Raw genomic sequence first — 7,420 nt, forward strand, 5'->3', positions numbered from 1 at the left:
GTCTATTGTCGTGAAAGCGATACAAGAGATGTATATCAAGTGGGCATTTCAGATAGAGAGAGGCCCTAAAATTATTATGCTGACACTTCACGTGTCGATAGCGAATTCTATCACGCGAGGAAGAAGTTTAGTGTGGATTCGGGGTTACCCCCATGGACAATAGAACCCGGTGTTCTACAGGAAGCATGAAAACATCAGTTGTTCATTCAAGCCTCCCGGTGATTGCGACCGGAACCGGTAGATCCACTCGGTCTCTTTCTGGAGGATCCTGCGGTCCCAGTCGCCCCTCCTGGGGGAGGGTCTAATCAACTCTAATGGGATGGGATCCCCATTGTGGAATTCCCACATATGGTTAGCTAGGGGGGTATCCTTCTTATTCTTGATGTCGTTAATATGTTCGAGGATGCGCCTCCGGAACTCCCTAAAAGTTTTGCCCACATAGTCCCTTGAGCATGTACACTGGTAGACCACCCCTTTACTACGACAGTTAATAAAGTCCCGGACATCGTAGATCTTACCCATGACCGAACAGGTGTTGGTTTTAGAATTTCTTATATGGCTACAGGCCATACAGGACCCACAACGGAATGTGCCCAGTGGATTACGATCAAGCCACGTTCCTTTCGGAACAGGTCGTGAATAGTGGCTATGAACTAGCCGGTCACGAAGGCACCTACCCCATCTGAACGAAATACTGGGACGGGAGGGAAGTATGTCTGACACATCAGGGTCCATCAGAAGGATGGGCCAATATTTGTTAATGGTTCCTGGTGTCAAAGATCGAGATGATTCTGATAGTATCACCATCTTTCCCCTTTGGTTCTCTTGGTACCAGGAGGGTGTTACACTCGCAAGTGGCCGCATTTTGAAAAGCCTCCCTAAGGACATATTGTGGGTAGCCCCTCGTTCTGAATCTATTCTGCAATTTCCTTGATTCGTGATAAAAACCTTCTCGGTCTGAGCTATTTATCTTCATACGTAGATACTGTCCACGGGGTATGCCCTTTTTTAAGTTAGTTGGGTGGTGGCTGTCCCAATGTAGCAGGCTATTTGTGGTAGTGGTCTTCCTAAAGGTGGAGGTGACAAGACTGTCTCAGATTTTTGTGACCCTGATATCTAAGAATGTTAAGGACTCTGGGTGGAATTCGGAAGTGAAGGAGAGCCCCAGTTCATTAACATTTAGAGTTTTAACAAATGATTCAAACTCGTCTGCATCCCCATTCCAGATGATAAAGACATCATCTATATAACGAGTCCAGAAGACAATCTTGTCACCCTACCAGGTGTGTGTGTCAGGGAAGACCACTTTGTCCTCCCACCAGCCCAGGAGGAGGTTTACATAGGTCGAGGCACAGGGGCTCCCCATTGCGGTCCCCCTGAGGCGGTGGAAGAATTGCCCATCGAAGAGAAAAAAATTATGGGTGAGTATGAACTCAAGGAGGGTCACCACGAAGGCATTGTGCAGCTTGTGACAGACTGCCCTAGTTTTAAGGAATTCCGTTGTTGCCATCAGACCCTTGTCATGAGGGATCGAACTATAGAGTGATTCGACATCTATGCTTGCGAGTGAGCACGACAATTCGATATTTATAGCCTCAATTTTACGTAGAAAATCCATTGTGTCTCTTGTATGGGACGGAAGGGAAGATACAAAACCCTTTAGCACACTGTCAATGTAGATACCGCTGTTCTGTGTGATGTTAGTGATAAATTTACCTCAATATGTTTCACCTTTATTTATAAAAAATAAAAAATTTACTGAAAATGCAGTTTCTCTTTTAAATTTCAATTTCTCTGCTTTTAAGGCAGATAGTGATACCTCATTACATTACATTTCCCATATGTCTACTTTATGTTTGCATCATTTTGTAAATGTTATTTTATTGTTTTAGGACATTAGAAGGCTTAGAATTTTAGAAACAATTCTTAAAATTTGTAAGAAAATTTCCAAAACTTTTTTAAGGACCAGTTCGGTTATGAAATCACTTTGTGGTGCTTACATAGTGGAAACCACCCATAAATGACCCACTATTAGAAAATGCACCCCTCAATGTATTCAAAACTGTTTTTTACAAACTTTGTTAACTCTTTAGGCGTTCCACAAGAATTAAAGGAAAATGGAGGTGAAATTTTAAAATTTCCCTTTTTGTTTGCAGATTTTCCATTTTAATCCATATTTCCTTTAACACAGCAAGGGTTAACAGCCAAACAAACCTCAATATTTAATACCCTGATTCTGCAGTTTACAGAAGCACCCCATATGTGGTTATTAAATGCTGTATGGGCACATGGCAGGGTGCAGAAGGGAAACAGCACCATAGGGTTTTTGGAGGACAGAGTTCACTGGGATAATTTTAAGTTGCCATGTCACATTTCAAGACCCCCTGAGGCACCCTTACAGTAAAAACTCCCCAAAAATAACCCTATTTTGGAAACTACAAGATAAGGTGACAGTTTTGTTGGTACTATTTTGGGGTACATATGATTTTGATCACTCAATATTACACTTTTTGTGAGATATTCAACTGACAAGATAGATCATGTGTTATTTTTATAGATTATATTGTTATGGATGTGACGATGCTAAATATACATAGGGGAATAAGCTCTGATTCCTGTGTAAGGCATCAAGCTGCCATTACTGCCATCAGGTCCACATCACCGCAGCGCGGGGAACCGATGGGGTGGGGAATGGTGCCCATACTCTCTGCAAACCCTGTGCATGCTGTGGTCAGTGTTGGCCATGGCATACAAGGCGTTAATATGCCTGCATCAGTGTATTCAGTAGGGGACTGGGCCGCAGGAAATAAAGAAAAAGCGTGATAAAAGAATAGAGGGCCCGATCCATCAATATCAGCAGTCTTGGTGACAACCTGTGTGTAACTATTGCTAGGGGTAGGTCCACATTATGTGCAGCCACCATTTTTACATATATGCTTGGAAATTGTCACAGACATTACCGTGGCAGGTACCAGGAGATCGAAGAGACTGGCAACTCGTGGGTTAAATTGACAAGTTCACTGTGGATCTTATTGCATCTGTGTTTTGGTGAATGCCACACCCCTTGCTTTCCCATAAGTAGCAGCTTCTCACTCATGGAGGTGAGGTTTATAGATTTTCTTCCTGCCTTCTAACTAGCTGGTCAGTTATACTTTGTGGTGCTTCTGGAGTTGCCAGTTTTCTTCTTTCAGATAAGTCTTGTCTTTTCTTATTGTTTTGTGTTTGTTATATTCCCTGCTGTTTGTATCTGGGCCTGAGACAGAGACTTCCATTTGTCCATCTGGGGAGGAATGGGTTGTCTCTGGTCCTAACCTTTTCCAGGGCCTTATAGTGATATAAGGGCCCAGGTATACAGCATATGAATATTCCTACCTTCAAGGTCTATTCATATTGATAGGTAGTTAGGGCCCGGATTAGGGTTGTCTAGGAGATGACCTGTTCCTTCCCTAGTTTCCAAGCCCAGTTACCGTTCCCCTTCCCTCCTATGTTTAGTGTGGAGTTTTTCCCCCACACTGATTGTGACAGAAATGCTCCCATTGTTTAACTTTCCCATACACTATCATCAGCCAGATATATGCCAAAAAGTATCCTTTTCATACATTTTGGTAGCATACCAGTACAAATCAGTCTCCACTGTATACAAAATAATAATTAAAGGGGATATCCCACAAAAAAGTATTCTATATTTTTCAAAGCAGCACCTGAATCTGTTTGTAATAGAATTTAATTAATTGATTTGGACACACATGCTCAGTTCAATCCTTTATCTGCCACCGGGCAGATGTTCTATCATAACCTGTATCAGTAACAGGGAGAGAGCTGAAGCAGACAGGCCATGTCACCTTAGAAAGGACACACCCTCTGAGTTGCCAGCTTTAAATAATTTTGGCAGAGCAATTTGAGCTGTAAATGGGGACATAAAAAGAGATTATTGAGTACTATATGAGGTCTGATTTTCATTTTTTATATTAATCATTGGACAACTCAAAAAATACAACAGTGAGCCAAAACGTAATAAAGTATATACTAAGTAAATTATTATATAACTTTAAAAATACAACAGTGAGCAAAAACATAAAATATACGGTATATTGGAAGTTGTATGCAATAGGCATAGAATTGCATTGGAATGTTTCAAATAGTCGGAATAACTATACTGTCCACTTCTCCTCTGTAATTTGTAATGAAACCCTTTGAAGACCATTACAATGAATATGTTGCTACAGGAAAGACACTCTCTACTGGATGTTCCTCAAAGCTAAAGTCACATGTTACTCCCCACAGTATAAAGATTCAATTTAGACCTGCATTTTGATATGTGACTGCATAATATTACAGTTCATTGTTAAATGGGCTGTCTGTAATAATATTTGTGGAGCGTTTAAGTTTAAAGGTATATACTTCTGTCTATTATATATACAGTATTTATAAGGAATCATAAAAGGATAGTAGGAGTTACAGAAAATACTCCAATAAATAAGGTTAGGAACTTACCAAGCCAAGGCAACATCTAGAAATAACACTGGAGAGGGAATCTTGATTTACAGGAGGAATCATAAACAAGGCCTATGAGGCCTCATAAAAGGGTCCAGGATTGATCTTAATAAGGTAAAGGTCGATTGAAGCACTGGTATTATTATGGTTCACGAATACATAAATGGTGTGTCTATGAAATAGACTTATTAGTGCAGGACTGAGATGTGTGAGCAGGTCAAGGAAAGGTTTACACATATCACAAGCGAATGCGCTTGATTTATTTAGTAATCACAGCATGAAAATTGGCTCCAGAAGGAAAATTAAATGCACATTTTGGAAGGGTAATTAAAACGACATATTTACAAATAATAATAGTATGTAGCCAATGTTTCTTATTGTGATGACACATGCATGTTAGTTTCATAACATATTTATTATAGGATAGCTTCATTTGATTGATTCATAAATAATGATTAGACATACAATATGGTACTACACCTTGTGTTAAACCAACAGTAGGTGACTGTGTAATCTTTGACTGAAATCGGGTCTATGACAGCTGTGGGGGGTTAGTTGAAATAGTACATACTGGTAAACTGTACGTATATAATAAGTAAACTGTATACTATACTAGTAGATTAAAAACTGAATTCTAGCATTCGAGGATAGCAATAAAAATATTATTTTATTATCAATATTAAAAACAGTCCTTGCAGCAAACAAAGGAAATTCCCCCAGGATAGTTGGTCTACGTGTTTCAGACTAAGCCTAGGCCTTATTCATAGTATAAAACAAAATGACCCTCCTTAAAAAGGTGAAAAATAATGTGATATATTCACAAGAAGGCAGCGCTCATGAACTGAAACATTATTCTAATAAAGATACATAAATACACGTAAATTATAATTTTTATAGAAATACATAACATCTTGATGTTTGTTCAGACCATGAGGGTATCTAGTTCATGAGAAGTTGTTCTAATATGATTTCCCCCCCCCCCCCCCCACATGATCTGAACACTTTTTTAATCCCTTGAAAAGAAAAACTATTGAAATCTCCTCCATGAATATCTCTAAAATGTCTGGTTAGAGAAGAAACACCGTTTTTTTTCAGTAGCTGCATCAGATATATGTATTTTTATGCGCGCTTTTAAAGGACCACTAGTTTGCCCTACATATTGAAGATTACAAATAGAGCAGGTGACTAAATATACTACATCTGTAGTGTTACAATTGATATTAGTGTGTATCTTGTATTGTTCTTCTCCATTTGTATACTTCAATATGTAGGGGAAGCTACTGGTCCACTAAAAGTCCTCAAACGTCTCAATCGGGAGGTTTAATATATATATTTTTTATTGCAAACTAGATACCCTTAAGGTCTGAACAAGCATCAAGATGTTATGTATTTCTATTTAAATGATAATTAATTTATGTGTCTTTATGTATCCTTATTAGAATATAGATTATATATGTAGTTGCATCTAGCAATAATATACTTATTCTGCATTGAAAGGGTTAATCCCTGTACTTTTGTTTCTTGTGAATATATTACTGAAAGTTTAGGTACATTTTAAATGTGTGCATACATGCACCCACACATACTGTATATATACTACTCACAAAAAGTTAGGAATATTTGTCTTTCGGGTAAAATTCATGGAAAACGTTAAAAATTCACACTACAGTAATATATCATGAAAATAAGGCATTTAAGTAGAAGTGTGCAATGGTGATTTCCTCATCTCAAACAATTTATTGAAACAAAAGCCAACAACAGTGGTGGGTATACCTCCACAAAAAAAGTAAATGTCTCAAAAACTTGTAAAGTGGCCTTGAGCGTTTATTACAGCTTGACAACAACGTCTCATGCTATTCACAAGTCTACCTTTTGTCTGCTGAGGCATGGTATCCCACTCTTATTGAAGGGCAGCCCTCAGTCATTGAGGTTCTGGAGTACAGCGTTACGAGCCTCTACACGGAGTCTCAGCTGATCCCCTAGGTTTTCAATGAGAAAGTGCAGGCCACTTTATTTGAGGTACCCCAGTCTCCAGCAGCCATTCCCTAATGATGCAACCTCAATGATCTGGTGCATTGTCATCCATGAAGATGATGTTAGGCCTGTGTTGTTCATGCAGAGGCACAATGACTGAATTAATAATGTTATTCAAGTAGTATGGGGTTGTCACTGTACCATTCACAAAGTATAGGGCAGTTCTGTATTGACTAGACACACCTGCCCACACTGTAAAACAACCACCACCAAAGGCTCGTCTGGTGACAACAGTGGCTAATGCATAGCGCTCTCCTTGATGTCTCCAACATAATTGGCGGCCATCATTTTTGCTCAGCGTAAATTGACTTTCATCAGTGAACAGCACTGAGGCCAACTGATCCCTCATCCAGCGTAGATGCTCTTTGGCCCATGCAAGACGATGATGTCTATGGTCAGTTACCCTGGCAGGTCATCTAGCATGCAGACCACGTTGATATAAATGACTTTGAGTGGTCTGACATGACACTTGTGTGCCTTTCACCTCCCTTAAATATGCCTGGAGCTGTGTGGCATTTATCATCCGGTTCCACAGGGTATTGTTCCCATTAGTGTGGAATGTGGCAAAAGGACGTCCACTTCTATGCCTTGATGTGACTCTCCCAGTCTATCTGTATCTTTGTTGCAACCTGTGAATTACACTCTGTGACACTCTAAGCTCAATGGCCACTTTCGTCTGAGAACATCCTGCTTGAAGCCTTGCAATTGCGAGGTACTGTTGATCAATTGTTAGGTTTATCTTGGTATCGTAATGTCAAAATATGAACAGCATGATGAGGAGGACTGTTTAAATACCAATTCTAATTGAACCAAGAAATGTATTGGGCGATTCATGGATCAAACAACTGTGGTGAATTTTGCCATTAAGCTCCTTGTTAGGGAACAGCAAGTT

This window comes from Bufo gargarizans, chromosome 2 (assembly GCF_014858855.1).
Source record: "Bufo gargarizans isolate SCDJY-AF-19 chromosome 2, ASM1485885v1, whole genome shotgun sequence".
In the NCBI taxonomy this organism is placed as follows: Eukaryota; Metazoa; Chordata; class Amphibia; order Anura; family Bufonidae; genus Bufo; species Bufo gargarizans.